Genomic DNA, 17,722 nt, shown 5'->3' on the forward strand with positions numbered 1-17,722 from the left:
GACTGTGCGACATAATGCATGTAAGTTTGCATGCTTGCACTCAACAATCTGGCGGTTACAGTGATTATTAATGTACCAGCATTTCACATTTGCAATGGCTTATCTCAAACTTACATTAATATGTTACCTAGACAAATATATTCCCGAAATTTCATTGCTCTACATTAATTATTCTTTGGTTTAGCGATTTTTTTTCTGTCAGTGTATTCTGTACATACACTACTGGCCATTAAAATTGCTACACCAAAAAGAAATGCAGGTGATAAACGGGTATTCATTGGACAAGTACATTATACTAGAACTGACATGTGATTACATTTTCACGCAATTTGGGTGCATAGATCCTGAGAAATCAGTACCCGGAACAACCACCTCTGGCCGTAATAACGGCCTTGATACGCCTGGGCATTGAGTCAAACAGAGCTTGGATGGCGTGTAGAGGTACAGCTACCCATGCAGCTTCAACACGATACTGCAGTTCATCAAGAGTAGTGACTGGCGTATTGTTACGAGCCAGTTGCTCGGCCACCATTGACCAGACGTTTTCAATTGGTGAGAGATCTGGAGAATGTGCTGGCCAGGACAGCAGTCGAACATTTTCTGCATCCAGAAAGGCCCGTACAGGACCTGCAACATGCGGTCGTGCATTATCCTGCTGAAATGTAGGGTTTCGCAGGGATCGAATGAACGGTAGAGCCACGGGTCATAACATATCTGAATTGTAATGTCCACTGTTCAAAGTGCCGTCAATGCGAACAAGAGGTGACCGAGACGTGCAACCAGTAGCACCCCATACCATCACGCTGGGTGGTACGCCAGTACGGCGATGACGAATACACGCTTCAATGTGCGTTCACCGCGGTGTCGCCAAACACGGATGCGACCATCATGATGCTGTAAACAGAACCTGGATTCATCCGAAAAAATGACGTTTTGCCATTCGTGCACCCAGATTCGTCGTTGAGTACATCATCGCAGGCGCTCCTGTCTGTGATGCAGCGTCAAGGGTAACAGCAGCCATGATCTCCGAGCTGACAGTCCATGCTGCTGCAAACGTCGTCGAACTGTTCGTGCAGATGGTTGTTGTCTTGCAAACGTCCCGATCTCTTGACTCAGGGATCGAGACGTGGCTGCACGATCCGTTACAGCCATGCGGATAAGATGCCTGTCATCTCGACTGCTAGCGATACGAGACCGTTGGGATCCTGCACGGCGTTCCGTATTACCCTCCTGAACCCACCGAATCCATAGTCTGCTAGCAGTCATTGTTTGTGTATGAGAAATCGGTTGGAAACTTTCCTCATGTCAGCACGTTGTAGGTGTCGCCACCGGCGCCAACCTTGTGTGAATGCTCTGAAAAGCTAATCATTTGGATATCACAGCATCTTCTTCCTGTCGGTTAAATTTCGCGTCTGTAGCACGTCATTATCGTGGTGTAGCAATTTTAATGGCCAATAGTGTATGTACAAATGAAAATTTGTACCAAGGCCGGGATTCAAACCCGCGTCTCCTGCTCATTAGGCAGATGCGCTAACCCGGCAAAGTGGCTTTGTATAATTGCATGAATTATCCTAACACGCCTCGCTCCTCAGTCAAAATTCCCATTCATGCCTCAGGCATAGATTGAGGAGAGACGCATGCTAGAGTAGTCTCTACAGTTGCGCAGTCACTGTGCCCGGATGACGTAGTGGGTAGCACATCTGCCTAGCGAGCAGGAGACATGGATTCGAATCCTGACCGTGGTACAAATTTCCATTTGTCGTTTCAGTCTGCATACATACATCATAAATGTTTGAGACTTGAAAAGGCCTCTGGAGCGATATAGTTTCATTTGTAAATATTGTAAATTTGTAAATATAGTAGACATGATGATAACAAACAGATCTGACCTGTTTAAACATGTCCATACTGACATACAGTGACGATGAGGCAGTTGTAGCAATAATGCTTACTAAAGTGAAAGGAAAGCTAAAACACGTAGTCAGATTTACATATTTAGCAAGTTAGATAATGAGGTAGTCTTGTCATATAGAACAACTAAAAACATTTACTTCTGGCCCAGAGCATTCATAGAAGAAATGTAGATCAAGTTAAAAAGAAAAGTAGACCATACACAAGACAGATATATGCCTAATAGAACTGATCACGGCGGGAAGGATGCTCCATTGTAGACACTCACTGTAAAGAAACTTCTAAAAAACAGCATCTTCTGCATAATAAGCTTAAAAAAGTATATGGCCTGCAGCGGCCTACACGTCAGCCGCCTAGCGCCAACGCGAAGTTCAGTGTTGGTAGTGCATGCAGTGTTCTTAAGCAAGTGAAATTACGGCTCTCTCAACAGTTCCGCAGCCAGCCGCAAGGGTCACTGTGTTTTTATGCTTTGATACGTATCTATGTGTTATGTGTAATCTTTGTTGTTCATGAATTTGTTGGTAACGTACGCTCCTTGCCAACGTTCTGTTATCTGGTGTTACTGAGTTGTCGCCTGTAATCAACTCCCTTTTATATCATGAATTAGAGTTCTGAATTACAGCATTTCTGTCCTGTCCATTTATAAGAGAGACGGCAGGCATACATTCCTAATAATGTTTCAAAGATTCAGTCGTAGTGTCGTTCACGTAGTCGCTACGAACACGCCAAGCGAATATCGATTAGCCAAAAGTAGAGCTGAACCCGACAAGAGGTGATCCGAACATGATCGGCGGAATCTCACTCGAATTGAGCGATGGACCAGAACCATCAGTATCGAGAACAGCACTTTGCCTGCCATTTTTTTGGCGGGATAATCCTGTCCTTTGGTTTGCGCAAACAGAAGCGAATTTTTTTTTCTTTTTTTGTTACGCAGGGATAACAGCTGACATGACTAAGTTCACAGTCACAGTAAGCCAGCTCTACAATGGATTCACAGCTGAGATGCAAGACATAATTATAGTGCCTCCGGAAATGCAAATGGTCTAGTACTCAAAGTTTAAATCAGAATTGATACGACCAGTGGCCACATTCCAAAAGAATCGCATACGGTAAGTTCCTACTCAACATGAGCTGGGTGATACAAAGCCACCCCAGTACCTGCGACACCCATGTAGTAAGGTTCACACAGTCACTGTACCAGATAACGTGTTGGTCATGATAAGGAGGAGTCGTTTGCTGCTGCAGTTTACTTGCAGGTTGACATGCCGCTGGATGCCATGGCGCAACTGGTCGATTTAATACAAGACACAATCCACCTGCACAGGTCAGTGCAGGACAACAGTGCAATCGCTGCAGCAGCAGTAACACAGGATGACCACGACTTAGTTGCAGCGAAGGTCGAACTATTGTGAGACCAGGTCAGTGTGCTGTTGTCGCGGGACAGAACCAGCAATGGCATAATACAGGCAAAGTTCAAAGAGTAGATCTTCCATCAGTGTCGCGAATCCGCAAGGCGACGCGCATATTTTCTGGTGCCGTCACCGGTTCGGTGATCACGCGAAGAAGTGTTCATCACTGTGCTCTCACCCAAATGCAGCCGCTAGTCGGTAGTAGACGTAACAGACTGCCAGACGTCCTCCAACCACCTGTTTTTCACCGACAGAGGTTCCGGCATGAAATTATTGGTAGAACCGGGTCGGGTCTGAGCATCCTGCCTCGATCTTCCGTGCTTCGTTGTCAGTTACAACCTACCTTCCGTCTGATGGCCAATAACAACTCCTCAATCACGGCGTACGGTAATTAACGGATGGAGTAATTGACGGATGGAGCTCAACCTTGGAATGTGCCGTCCATACTGAGATGATCGTCGGAGCGGACCTCCTGGCGCACTGCTGACTGCTTCTGGACGCTGCGAACGCAAACAACGGGTGGCAGGGACAAAGAATCCAGTGAAATTTTTTGAAGTGCTTTATCTGAAAACTACCTAGAGCAGTTAAACAGAGAACCGACTCGTGGCGATAACATATTAGACCTTCTGGTGACAAACAGACCCGAACTATTTGAAACAGTTAACGCAGAACAGGGAATCAGTGACCATAAAGCGGTTACTGCATCGGTGATTTCAGCCGTAAATACAAATATTAAAAAAGATAGGAAGATTTTTCTGTTTAGCAAAAGTGACAAAAAGCAGATTACAGAGTACCTGACGGCTCAACACAAAAGTTTTGTCTCAAGTACAGATAGCGTTGAGGATCAGTGGACAAAGTTCAAAACCATCGTACAATATGCGTTAGATGAGTATGTGCCAAGCAAGATCGTAAGAGATGGAAAAGAGCCACCGTGGTACAACAACCGAGTTAGAAAACTGCTGCGGAAGCAAAGGGAACTTCACAGTAAACATAAACATAGCCAAAGCCTTGCAGATAAACAAAAATTACCCGAAGCGAAATGTAGTGTGAGGAGGGCTATGCGAGAGGCGTTCAATGAATTCGAAAGTAAAGTTCTATGTACTGACTTGGCAGAAAATCCTAATAAATTTTGGTCTTATGTCAAAGCGGTAGGTGGATCAAAACAAAATGTCCAGACACTCTGTGACCAAAATGGTACTGAAACAGAGGATGACAGACTAAAGGCCGAAATACTAAATGTCTTTTTCCAAAGCTGTTTCACAGAGGAAGACTGCACTGTAGTTCCTTCTCTAGATTATCGCACAGATGACGAAATGGTAGATATCGAAATAGACGACAGAGGGATAGAGAAACAATTAAAATCGCTCAAAAGAGGAAAGGCCGCTGGACCTGATGGGATACCAGTTCTATTTTACACAGAGTACGCGAAGGAACTTGCCCCCCTTCTTGCAGCGGTGTACCGTAGGTCTCTAGAAGAGCGTAGCGTTCCAAAGGATTGAAAAAGGGCACAGGTCACCCCCGGTTTCAATATGGGACGTCGAACAGATGTGCAGAACTATAGACCTATATCTCTAACGTCGATCATTTGTAGAATTTTGAAACACGTATTGTGTTCGAGTATAATGACTTTTCTGGAGACTAGAAATCTACTCTGTAGGAATCAGCATGGGTTTCGAAAAAGACGGTCGTGTGAAACCCAGCTCGCGCTATTCGTCCACAAGACTCAGAGGGCCACAGACACGGGTTCACAGGTAGATGCCGTGTTTCTTGACTTCCGCAAGGCGTTCGATACAGTTCCCCACAGTCGTTTAATGAGCAAAGTAAGAACATATGGACTATCAGACCAATTGTGTGATTGGATTGAAGAGTTCCTCGATAACAGAACGCAGCATGTCACTCTCAATAGAGAGAAGTCTTCCGAAGTAAGAGTGATTTCAAGTGTGCCGCAGGGGAGTGTAGTAGGACCGTTGCTATTCACAATATGTATAAATGACCATGTGGATAACATCGGAAGTTCACTGAAGCTTTTTGCGGATGATGCTGTAGCATATCGAGAGTTGTAACAATGGAAAATTGTTCTGAAATGCAGGAGGATCTGCAACGAATTGACGCATGGTGCAGGGAATGGCAACTGAGTCTCAATGTAGACAAGTGTAATGTTCTGCGAATACACAGAAAGATAGATCCCTTATCATTTAGCTACAAAACAGCAGGTCAGCAACTGGAAGCAGTTAATTCCATAAATTATCTAGGAGTACGCATTAGGAGTGATTTAAACTGGAATGATCATATAAAGTTGGTCGTCGGTGAAGCAGATGCCAGACTGAGATTCATTGGAAGAATCCTAAGGAAATGCAATCCGAAAACAAAGGAAGTAGGTTACAGTACGCTTGTTCGCCCGCTGCTTGAATACTGCTCAGCAGTGTGGGATCCGTACCAGATAGGGTTCATAGAAGAGATAGAGAAGATCCAACGGGAGAGCAGCGCGCTTCGTTACAGGATCATTTAGTAATCGCGAAAGCGTTACGGAGATGATAGATAAACTCCAGTGGAAGACTCTGCAGGAGAGACGCTCAGTAGCTCGGTACGGGCTTTTGTTGAAGTTTCGAGAACATACCTTCACCGAAGAGTCAAGCAGTATATTGCTCCCTCCTACGTATATCTCGCGAAGAGATCATGAGGATAAAATCAGAGAGATTAGAGCCCACACAGAAGCATACCGACAATGCTTCTTTCCATGAACAATACGAGACTGGAATAGAAGGAAGAACCGATAGAGCTACTCAAGGTACCCTCCGCCACACGCCGTCCGGAGGCTTGCGGAGTATGGATGTAGATGTAGATGTAGAATGTGGACGGCATCATCAGCTTAGCAGATACCACTTTTCAGAACAGTGCAAGAAATCACAGCACCAAGCTGATGCAGGCTTCTGGGAAAGGAGAGTGCGCAAAGTGGTTCACGGGCGACCTAAATTTGACCAAGCTGCCCGGTGTTCCTAAGTGGATACTGCATGACACAGTGCACCACATAAAGACGACAGGTGGAATCCTCTGCGTGTCGGCCAAGAAATTTGGCTCTGGACCACTTAGCAATATCGAAGGCCGAATTTGATTCTATGATATGGGAAGGCACAATGTGGCCGTCTTAAAGTCCATGGTCCTCAGCATTACAACTGATACCAAAGAAAGTTGGAGCCTGAAGCCCATGCGGCGACTCTCACACGCTTAACTCACGAACGTTACCTGAAAGACACCCTGTACCGCTTTTACACGCTACTTGGGCCATTGTATTCACTGTTCTGCACTGTGCGAGGGGCTATACTCAGATACTGATAGTCATGAAAGACAGACCCAAGACTGCCATAGTGACGACTTTTGGATTATTTGAAAGCATGTTCATGACTTTTGGGTTACTTCTACAAGTCGAAGCAAGAGCGTTCACAATTTATGTGGACCACAAGCTGTTGACATCTGCATTCAGGAAGAACAGCACCAAATGCACACCCAGACAGTTTAACCACTTGAAATTCGTGACCCAGTCACAATGGACATTAAGCACATATCTGGGATCAACAACGTCATCACAGATTGTCTATGGTGGGTCAACAGTGTCTCCAGTTCAATAGATTTTTCTGCAAAAGCGTAGCGAGGAAATGACGAACTCCTTATGTATGTCACTGATGCACTAATCATTGAAGCTACAGCTCACTGACGTTCCAGGATAACGAGCACGACTGTTCTGTGACGTCTTTCGCAGCAAGCCTCGTCCATTTTTGCCAACCGCGTTCAGAAGACAAGCTTTTAAGACTGTCTATGAGTTGTGTCATCCAGAGGGGCGTCCAACCTTCCGTCTAGTGTCTCAGCATTTCGTGTGGACGGGTATGCAGAAAGGTTGTTGGGAATGGGTCAGATCGTGTCACCAGTGTCAATACTGGCAGATAACTCGAGATGTTCAAGCCCTGATTTGCAACTTCCCATATGCAACTATTCGCTTTGCCCATGTACAATTGGACACTGTTGGATCACTCCCCCATCAGACAGGCAGAAATATTTAATGACAATGATTGACCATCATACCCGTTGACCTGAAGCAGTAACAGTCGGTAATATCACAGCCAAGACATTAGCTTCTGCCTTTGCTTCAATATGGTTAGCGAAATTTGGATGTCCTCTGCATATAACCACAGGCTGTGGACGTCAGTCTGAATCGGATCTGTTCGCTAACCTAGCCACGTTTTGTGGTTATATCCATCATAAGACCACTAGCTACCACCCAGTAAGCAACAGAATGATCGAATGCTGGCACCGTTGTTTGAAGGCAGCGCTAATGTGTCATGAAGGACCTGGTCATCGGCACTACCAGTGGTACTATTCTGCTTGTGAACAACAGTTCGACATCGGTTCGTCAGCAGCAGAATTGGTTTATTATGAGAAATTGCACCTGCCTGATGATTTTGTCAGTACAGACACAGTAGAGACAGCTGTGCAAGATCAGCCAAATTTTTTGCGTTATTTGAGAGAGCACGTTTCCAAGATCCTTCCTCCAAAAGTTTTGCAGCATAGCACACTGCCCTCCTTCGTGGACCGTGATCTCGAGCATTGTACACATGTTATGCTTCACACGGTAGGCGTTAAACCACCACTGCAAGCCCCATATTCTGGACCATATAAAGTTCTCCGATGACGTACACAAACAGGGGACATTCTGCTGAAAGGCAAGGATACAACTGTCTCATTGAACTGTGTTAAGCCAGCGTATGTCTTCCATGACACACAACTGACAGCGACTCAACGGAAGCGTCCGCCATCCTCGGATTGAGATGCTATGTCACAAGCGCCGCCACGGCAGCATTCGCCTACCGACGCAGTTCCTTCTCCGAAGCAGACTACTCGCTCTACACATCCTGGTGTGATTCCTCGATGCTGATGCTCAGCTTCCACCTGGGGAGCTGATGTAGTGGCCTACACATCAGCCGCTACACGTTAACATGAATTTCAGTGTTGATAGTATACGGTTCAGTGCAGTATTCTGGAAAGTGCATCGTGGTTATCTGAGCAATTCCATGGTCAGCCACCAGAGTTACTGTATTTTTATGCTTATATATGTTTTCCATATATTCTGTTTATTCTTTGTTTTTTTTTATGAATTTGTTGGTAATGTTCGCTCCTTGCCAACGTTCTGTTATCTGGTGTTACTGACTTGTAACCTGTAATCAACTCCTTTTTATATCAAGGATTATAGTTCCGAAGTATGACATTTCTGTTCTTTCCATTTATAAGAGAGACGTCAGGCGCGCATTCCTAATAAAAGTTTCAAGGAGTCAGTACAAGTGTCGTTCACATAGTCGCTACGAACACGTCATGCGAAAGTTGGCTAGCCAAAAGTAGATCTGAACTCGACAGGCCACAAATAAAGAGATGCCGAATGGTTGTCAAAACAGCAACGCAGGAAGCTGCCTGTGACTACTGTAGTAGAATCTTCTCCAAATATCTCACACAAAACCCACAGAAATGATGGTTGCATGTAAAAGGTGTCAGTTGCACCAGAGTTAGTGTCCAAAGACTCGCGCAGGACACAGGAACTAAATACTGAGTGAGGGTAGCAACGCAAAAGCTGAAAAAATATTGAACTCGTTTTTCAATTGTCCGTTTACTCGGGAAGATACAGATATAATGCCCCAGTTTACAGATGAGTGGTACAGATATTAGTGCCAGTAGTGTTGAGATACAGCTAAAATCAATAAAATTAAATAAGGCTGTAGATCGCAGTAGGATCCCTGTCAGATTCTATACAAAATTTGAAACTGGTTCACCACCCATTTTAACCAGGATGTAGAGCAGATCCTTCGAACAAAATAAAACTTTGTCCAATGATTGGAATAAAGCACAGGTCATAATCGTCAACAAGAAGGGTAACAGACATGGAAACATATCATTTCCTGACCACATATGTGTGCTAGCCGTCCTCGTTATTGTATTCGTATCAGCTAGTTTCTGATTGCAGGGGGAATGGGGTTTTTGCTAGGCCTGAAGTTAATGGGCCAGACTTCCCTAATTCTCCTAAATGGGTGGTGCTCGAAGCTGACTAGGCTGATTTTAATGGTGAGTAATTTCCCCATAACAGTTGGTGTTTCCGACATCCGTTGCCATAAAGGCTTTTAAAGTCGGAATGAAGAGACAGGAAAAGGCCAAAGTAAATGTCTGTGTTCTGCTCCTTATTCTGAACTGCTGAAAGGTAAATAATTTCATGGAGTGGTTTAGAGGTCGTGAAATTGAAGAATCAGCCATCAGCCCACATGGAGTTGAGGTGGCAAGTCGTAGGCAGTCTGAACTGGACGTTGTGTTTTAAAGTGGTTATTACTCTGGAAATCTGGAGCAAGTTAGCCTTCGTAACCAACAAGACTACCTATATCGTATGGAAAGTGCATTCTTGTGCAGAATGTGGACTTGCTCGGTGAAAAGATGCCTCAGAGCAGAGCATGGAGTCATTAGCTAGCTGGAAAAAGTGTTGGATAAAAATGATGGTCTCTGCTACAGTTAACTGACATCAAATAAATTTCATTTGTTTCTATGCAAATTTGAAAGTGATGTTTCAACGTGACTCTTTCTGCGTTTACTTATAACTGTATTACAGATATGTTGTATTGCGATTATTGATAGGAGCTGTTAGGGGCGACTTGGAGACAGTATATGACCTGTTAGTACTGAACCTATTATAGTCCAGTGATCAGACCACATAATCTTTCCTGAAAGTAGTAAGATAGCTACAGAGCTTTTTGTTGTTGGCTTTAGTATTCTTAATAACTGCACCCATTTTTCTTAGTTGCTAACTTCAAGCATTTTTTATCATGAAGATAAGAAAATTTCAGTCTTTTGCAACTGAAATTCATTCTTGAATACCAGACATGATTTACCTATTTATGTTAGGAATCTTCAGTGGTGTTCATTTTTGTGTCCTGTTCATGTAGCCATTGGTTGTTCTATATGTGCTAAATGCATATAGTACAAGCTTCATGCAGCAAATATTTCTTTTCACATAACTTATACTGTAGCAAACCGCACATGCTTGCATTGCTCTCGGTCATGTGCTTTAAATCATGTGGCTTCCAACAGAGACCGTGTACAATTTAAACATGTGCATGAGTCATGATATATTCAGTATTTTTGAAAATTGAGTGCAGTGAAAGCATAATTTATACTTTATCAGCAACTGTTTGTACCATTTGATTTGTGCTTTCAACAAATTCTGGCACTAGTGGCTTTGTTTAGACAATGATTCCCTCTAATTTCAGATTGTATCTATGCGAATAAAGGTATGTTTTCCAGGGCTTTGGGAGGTTTATGAGTGTTGTGCAAGACATATATCATAGTAAATCAACAGCTGCACATTCTACAAATTTGAGCAGTTGAAACTTATGCTGTACAATGGTACCTCTAAGGGAAGTAATACCAAGGGTTGGGAGGGAATACCAAATGCACTCAGTATGTTTGCCAGGGGGCCTCATTCAACATGTTCAAGAGGCTGTTCTGACAATCGCCAATAGAGCAGGCTGCAACTAACTACAGACTGAGGCACATATTGGACAAAGTGATGCCTGTCCTACTGGGATTGTTCCATTGCCTGGCAGAGAATGGTGAAAACACCAGCCTTGCTCATGGGGTTTCAAATGGCTCTGAGCACTATGGGACTTAACATCTGAGGTCATCAGTCCCCTAGAACTTAGAACTACTTAAACCTAACTAACCTAAGGACATCACACACATCCATTCCCGAGGCAGGATTCGAACCTGTGACCGTAGTGCTCCAAGGGGTTTCAACAAAGCTCATAATCTGATCATGTCCCTGGTGATGAGTGAAGTAGAAGGCTTGAACCAGAGACTTCATAGGTTCTAAAAAAGAGATAGAGGGGCTGGCCAGTACTTACCTCAGCTCAGTACAGCCGATAGATACACAAAAAAAAAAAACAGAACCGAAAATTTACGTTCCTAACTTTCGGAACAAATGTTCCTTCATCAGGAAGGAGAGAGGGGAAAGAAAGGCAAGAAGGGAAAGTGGATTCAGTTACTCACAACCCAGGTTATGAAGCAACAGGGAAAGTAGGCATGGTTGATACACACACACACACACACACACACACACACACACACACACACACACACACACGTTAGTACTTGTTTCACATCTTTATATGAGATTTTTCATTAATCATTTAGACTTCGTAGGTTCTGAGATAAGCTAGGCAGCAACTTCATACACTTGTTGAACAGGGGGCTCTGTGTGTTCCAATGTTGAACTAATGACATCATCAATTAGTTGAACTAATGACATCATCAATTATGATTGCAATGGAAAAACAATAATGAGATTCAACCATGGATCAAGGGAAACATGTTGCCTGGTCACACGAATCACATTCTTTGTTATACCAGATGATGGTCTTGTACATATATGCTATCAGGCAAATTGGTGCTCCAAATGTGCACCATACCAAGGGTGCAAGCTGGTAGCGCCAGTATAATTCTATGGGGGACACTCACATAGTCTTCCATCGGACCTGTAGTAGTAGTTGTGGTGTCACCGCCAGACACCACACTTGCTAGGTGGTAGTTTTAAATCGGCCACGGTCCATTAGTACATGTCGGACCCGCGTGTCGCCACTGTCAGTGATCGCAGACCGAGCGCCACCACAAGGCAGGTCTCGAGATACGGACTAGCACTCGCCCCAGTTGTACGGAGGACTTTGCTAGAGACTACACGGACGAAGACTCGCTCATTTGCAGAGCAGCTAGTTAGAATAGCCTTCAGCTAAGTCCATGGCTATGACCTAGCAAGGCGCCATTAGCATTACATTGCATTTATCTAGAGAGAGTCTCACTTGTATCATCAAGAACGCTGTATACAAATGATGGATTAAAGTTAAGTGTTCCAACAGCTACGTAATTTTCTTTATAGCATTCATTACATATCCTGTTTCAGACCTCACGCCACCCTGCGTGAGCTAGCGCGTGCATCTTGGCCGCCTCTTTCTATTAGTGTACGTAGTGTTGGCAAGTCTGCAGACACTACACATATTTGGCGACGAGGCTTAAAAGAGGAATTAGCGTTCGTATTGCCCTAATTTACTTGTCATGGCTTCGACACAATCTCCAGATGTACTGTCCGAATTTTATCGCTTCAGAATCAGCAGACGCAGGCGTTATTGGATGCCCTTGGACAGCTCGTCCAGGGTCAACGTGCAATGCAAAGCGATGCGGCAGCCGCCGCTTCACCGCTACCGCAGCCACAACATGCAGTTGCACCCCCATTTCGACCGTATGATGCGGCGATGGAAACATGGACGGAGTGGTCACGCCAATTTGGATTTCATCTCGCCGCCTACAGAATTCAAGGTAATGAGCGGCAGCCTCATTTATTGGCGTCTGTAGGGGTGCAAACGTACCGTATAATAGTGAAATTATTTCCCCGACGCGACGTAGCAACTCTGTCCTACGAAGAAATTTTGTCTGCTTTAGATGCCTATTTCAAGGAAACAGTTAATGTAGTTGCAAAAAGGTATACGTTCTTTTGTACAAAACGTACGGCCGGTCAAACTAATCGGGAGTGGGTTGCAACTTTGCAAGGCCTTACAAGGGATTGTGCTTTTGAGTGTGAATGTGGACTCCCTTATTCAGATACTATGGTCCGTGATGCAATTGCACAGAACGTTTCTGATGTTCGAATACAGGAGCAAATTTTGAAACTCGTCAATCCCTCCCTTCAACAAGTGATAGACATATTGGATAGGCAAGACACACTTGACTTCGCTCAGGAACCATTTGCAACTTCGCCAGCTGTGTGTCACATTAACCGGCCCGCTGGGCGAGCTGCACGGAACTGTAAACAGCCCTCGCGCACGTCCGCGCAGCTACGTGTCCCGCGCAAGCACGCAAATGCAGTGAAATCATGCCCGCGGTGTGCTACTAGACATTCGCGTGAGAATTGCCCGTCACGCCAAGCTATTTGCTTTTTCTGTAATAAAAAAGGACATGTTCAGAGTGTTTGCCAGAAAAAGCTCAGATCGGACACTCACAACGATTCCAGGCCCTTTTCTTCGCGCCGGAATCGAACCAAGAATACTCAGGCTCGTGAACCTTCCCCCATGGACATTCATGTAGTTAATTCCACTCCGCCCAGTGCCACTCTTTCTAACAGTGACTGTGTTCGTCCCACAAAAAGTGTGCGTCGACGTCGCCGGAAATCACGTCAATTAGCAAGTGATTCTGTACCAGTGTCTGTTCACGTTGCACGAGACAGTCGCACTTATCGTCAGCAGGACAATAAACTTTTTGTAGACTTGGACATTAATGGTAACGTGATCCCGTTCCAGCTCGATACCGGAGCTGTGGTTTCTTTGATCACTAAAGACACGTACAACCAACTGGGCACTCCTCCGTTGCGTGCCGCAAATGTTCAGGTAACTACATATTCAGGTCACACGATCCCTGTGTTAGGACAGTGCAGCCTTCTTGCAACATACAAGGGACAAACAAAACTTGTGTCTTTTTACGTCCTTCGTTCTTCTTCTGCAGTGAACTTGTTTGGTTTAGATTTATTTCAGTTGTTTAACTTGTCAATAGTCAATCAGGTCCTATCAGTGAACCAGACTGTGCCTTCCGCCAGTGTTTCTTGTCTATGTGAAGAATTTGCAGACATTTTTGCACCGGGCCTTGGTTGCGCTAAGAACTATAAAGCACATTTGGAACTGAAAGTAAATGCGCAGCCGAAATTTTTCAGAGCGCGCAATGTTCCCCACACAGTGCGTGATGAGGTCGCAAGAACATTACACGATTTAGAATCACAATGTGTAATTGAACGTGTGCAGGCTTCTCTCTGGGCCTCACCCTTAGTAATTTTGCCAAAACCCTCAGGAAAATTGAGACTTTGCGTGGACTTCAAGGCAACAGTGAATCCACAACTAGTGATTGCCACTTATCCTTTACCCCGCCCGGAAGATCTTTTTGACAAACGGTGCCCGGGTAAATATTTTTCTAAGTTGGACCTAGCCGATGCGTACTTGCAAATACCGGTGGACGAAGAATCACAGCGCGTCTTGGTGGTTAACACGCATCTTGGTTTGTACCGATTCAAAAGACTGCCATTCGGGTGTGCATCCGCCCCTGCATTGTTTCAGCAATATTTACAAACTGTTTGTGCGTCGGTTCCTACTGCAGCGAACTATCTGGACGATATTGTGATCTCCGGAAAGACAGCAGATGAACATTTAGCAAATCTTCGAACATTATTTCAGGTTTTGCAACAAAATGGTCTTCGGTTGCGGAAGGACAAATGTGTGTCTTTTGCTCGTGACTTGCCATATCTGGGACATGTAATCAATGCCCAAGGCATACATCCCAGTCCAGAGCACCTCCGTGCCATACAAGACTTGCCTTCGCTGCAGAATTTGAAGCAGCTACAGAGTGTGTTGGGAAAAATTAACTATTATCATAACTTTCTCCCGCATGCCTCTTCCATTTCAGCTCCGCTTCATCACTTGCGCCATAAAGGTGTTCCGTTCGCCTGGACGACGGAATGTGAACGCGCTTTTCGCCAGTTGAAATCGGCGTTGCTTTCAAATACTTGCCTTACGCCATTCGATCCCCAGAAACCCCTTTTGTTGATGGTAGATACATCGGATTTCGGGATCGGTGCTGTGCTTGCGCACAAAGATGGATCGCATGATCGCCCTATTGCCTTTGCGTCCAAATTGCTCTCGTCTGCGCAAAGAAATTATTCACAGATAGAGAAAGAAGCTTTGGCTCTCGTATTTGGTGTTACTAAGTTTCATGATTTCTTGTATGGTCGTCCCTTTACCATCATCACAGACCACAAACCTTTGACATCGCTTTTTCATCCGAACAAGCCTGTACCTCCACGTACAGCGCAGAAATTCATTCGCTGGTCTATTTTCTTCTCGCAGTACCGCTACGATATCTTGTATCGGTCCACTGCTAAGCACGGAAACGCCGATGCGTTGTCCCGTTTGCCTGTTGCTGAGGATAAAGCATTCGATTCCTCCGACTTGCTTGCATGTTCATTGATTCGGAAACCGATGACGTGGTCGAATCGTTTCCGATTGATTTTCGTCGTGTAGCTACAGCCACAGCTGCTGACCCTGTCCTTGCTACCGTTTTGCGTTTTGTTGCTACTCAATGGCCCTTGTCGAAGTCGCGGATTGAGGATCCGCTGGTTCGCCGATTTTTTGCTCACAAGGAGAGACTTTTTGTACGACGTGGTGTTTTGTTGTTGCGTTCTGATAATGATCAGTCCAGAGTCGTGGTCCCACGTTCGTTACAGTCATCTGTCTTAAAGCTTCTCCACCAAGGACATTGGGGTATAGTGCGAACGAAACAACTTGCTCGTCAGCGCTGTACTTGGTTCGGAATCGATGCTGCGATTACGAATATGTGCTCTTCTTGCATGGCGTGTGCCGAACAACAATCCGCACCACCGCGGAAATTCTTTGCATGGCCCAAAGCCACTTCCCCTTGGCAACGCTTGCACATCGATTTTGCTGGTCCATTCTGGAATGCTAGATGGTTGGTTGTGGTCGATGCCTTCAGTAATTTTCCTTTTGTTGTCCGGATGTCTTCCACGACGTCATCTGCCACCATCCAAGCGTTGTCTGCTATCTATTGCATTGAAGGTCTTCCGCAGACTATTCGCAGACTATTGTTTCCGACAATGGCCCACAATTCATGTCCGCAGAATTTCAGTCATTCTGCAAGGCCAATGGTATTCAACATCTGACATCCGCGCCGTTTTCGCCTCAGTCAAACGGTGCCGCTGAACGATTGGTCCGGACTTTCAAGTCACAGATGTTGAAGTTAAAAGAGTCGCATTCTCGGGAGGACACGTTGTTGCTCTTTTTGTCTTCGTATCGCTCTCAGCCCCGAGATGGTCGCTCGCCGGCTGAGTTGCTCCACGGTCGTCCTCATCGAACCTTGATGTCTTTGCTGCATCCGCTGCACCAGGTTCCTGTGCAGCGGCAGACTCCTGCTTTTGCTCCAGGCGACGTTGTATTCTATCGCAACTATCGAGGTTCACGGCGTTGGCTCGCAGGGCGCATTCTTCGGTGCCTCGGCCGCGCGATGTATTTGGTTTTGGGGGCCTCTGGTGAGGTGCGTCGGCATCTCAATCAGCTGCGCCTCTGTCGTCGCCTGGGTTCTGCCGCTCCCCGTCTGCTTTCAGCGACGGTGCCGTCCGGTCAGTGCCCTGGGGACCCATCTACTGGCTCGCCTCATCCCCAAGTGTTATCGACGCTGCCTTCCATTTTGCCCCATGGCGACGCGTCGCTGCCGCCGCCGATTGGTCTCCCGCCGGCGCCGCCCGCAGTGGACGCTTTGCTGCAACCGCCAAGCGCCTCCCTGGGTTACGCGCCGCCGATCGCTTCCCGTGACCAGCTGTCCTCCGCCATGGAACTCTTGCCTGCTCCGGACCACATGGCGTCTTCGCGCGTCGGGTACCCCCAAGCAATGGAGGTCGACCCTTCGGCCCCTCCTGTCTCTTTACGGGCGCATACACCGCATGTTGACGTGCAACCTGGACTAGGTTTTCAGGCGTTTCCTAGCTCCCCTCGGACCGAATGGCCGGGTGCGGGTGGCACAGCCTCGCCTGTTGTTAAGCTCCCCACCTCATCTCATACGTCAACATGGGGTCCTCCCCACGGCGGGCGGAAGCCTTATAACACGACCGTTCGGCGATTTGCGGGGGAGGAATGTGGTGTCACCGCCAGACACCACACTTGCTAGGTGGTAGTTTTAAATCGGCCACGGTCCATTAGTACATGTCGGACCCGCGTGTCGCCACTGTCAGTGATCGCAGACCGAGCGCCACCACAAGGCAGGTCTCGAGATACGGACTAGCACTCGCCCCAGTTGTACGGAGGACTTTGCTAGCGACTACACGGACGAAGACTCGCTCATTTGCAGAGCAGCTAGTTAGAATAGCCTTCAGCTACGTCCATAGCTACGACCTAGCAAGGCGCCATTAGCATTACATTGCATTTATCTAGAGAGAGTCTCACTTGTATCATCAAGAACGCTGTATACAAATGATGGATTAAAGTTAAGTATTCCAGCAGCTATGTACTTTTCTTTATAGCATTCATTACGTATCCTGTTTCAGACCTCACGCCACCCTGCGTGAGTTAGCGCGTGCATCTTGGCCGCCTCTTTCTATTAGTGTACGTAGTGTTGGCAAGTCTGCCGACACTACAGTAATCAAAGGCACCACAACAGCTGTAGACTATATGAACTTTACCATGAACCAATGCATCCCTTCACAAACGCACCCATGATGGCAATGGCATCATCCTGCAGGATAAATGTCTGTGTCACAATGCCAGTCCCATGCTATAGTCCTC

The sequence above is a fragment of the Schistocerca serialis genome, chromosome 3, assembly GCF_023864345.2.
Source record: "Schistocerca serialis cubense isolate TAMUIC-IGC-003099 chromosome 3, iqSchSeri2.2, whole genome shotgun sequence".
Taxonomy (NCBI): domain Eukaryota; kingdom Metazoa; phylum Arthropoda; class Insecta; order Orthoptera; family Acrididae; genus Schistocerca; species Schistocerca serialis.